Genomic DNA, 1,202 nt, shown 5'->3' with positions numbered 1-1,202 from the left:
GCCCTTGTGGGAATGCTTTCTGCCTGGGTCACGGCGTCTTCCCAACCCCCCTGTCCACAGAGGTGATCGAGGGATAACATATTACCATAAACATCACGAGCAGTAGCTTCATCAGCCCACAGAGCTGGTAAAATTGGTCTCAATCCTTTTTGCCATGCAACATCCCACAAGAGATATTCAGAAGAGGATAACAGGCAGGAAAAAAGGTGTTTTATATCAGCAGGGGTTAAAATGTGAGCGAATAATGTAGCTTTAAGGAGCCCTCTAAAATATTCACTTGATCTCCCAAAATCTTTTTGGGCTTTGGCTAGTTCTTTAACAGAATCAACAGAAAGGGGGCTATAATTTGGCTGGAATGCCCCGGTGACATCTGGAATATATGACACGGGGGCAGCAGAAAAGGACTGTGCTGTTTCCGGGTTCTGACTCCCAGCAACAGCGTCTCTTGTTACACTGCTCTGGGCGCCGGAGGGCGGGCCGTGGGGGGGGCGGAGGGAGCCCGCGGCGGGCGGGCAGAGCTCTGAGGGGGCGGGGGCGGCCGGGGCCAGGGCAGGAGGGGCGGCTGGGGCCAGAGCGGGAGGAGCCGGAGGAGGGGCCGGAGGGGCCGGAGGAGGAGACGGGGGAAGGGCGGGAGGGCGGGTTTCGGGGGCGGGGTGCTCCGAGCAGAATGGGTTGTTGGGAGAGCGAAAGGGGTTCTGGGAAAGAGAGGAAACCACCATTGCCACGTGGTGTCCGCCATTATTGTCGGAGGGGATTACCGGACGCGGATCGGGGGTACCAAGGCGGGCACTAAGGTTGTGAGACACGGTATTATAACTTGTGGAAGCAGGGGGGAGGGTGAGATTTCGGGAATTCAGGGCAGAAGTGTCCGGGTTGGAGACAGGAAGCCTCTGGGGGGGGGCAGGGGTTTGTGCAGGGGCTGGGGGTGGGGGGAGGTGAGTGGGGGAGGGAGAACCGAACTCGGAGGGGGGTAGATCGGGTTTTTGGGAAACAGAGATATTGAAACTGTTGCCGGATGGCTGTTCTTGCATCTTTAAATTAAATTTTACAACATTTCTTATCTGCAGGGCTAAGAAAGCAAATTTTGACGGAGATATGTCTCCTGCTTTCCCTGCCTTCAATAATTCACTACCAATTTTGTCCCAAAAAGCCAAATCACTGAGATTTTCAGTGGACACGTCAGGGAAGTGAAGGAAAAGCCA

At 55.0% G+C, this 1,202-nt stretch overlaps 1 long non-coding RNA gene across 1 annotated transcript; it reads left to right on the top strand.

The window, feature by feature from the left end:
• The first annotated feature begins 639 nt into the window (after positions 1–639).
• On the top strand, positions 640–1,202 carry LOC139585328 (uncharacterized). Its single transcript, XR_011677040.1, has 2 exons — positions 640–794; positions 1,068–1,202. It is a non-coding gene; the product is annotated as an uncharacterized lncRNA (long non-coding RNA).

The sequence above is a fragment of the Agelaius tricolor genome, unplaced genomic scaffold (assembly GCF_023055355.1).
Source record: "Agelaius tricolor isolate 1412-34295 unplaced genomic scaffold, bAgeTri1.0.p SCAF_73, whole genome shotgun sequence".
Classification (NCBI taxonomy): Eukaryota; Metazoa; Chordata; class Aves; order Passeriformes; family Icteridae; genus Agelaius; species Agelaius tricolor.
This window is presented reverse-complemented; position numbering and strand designations above follow the sequence as displayed.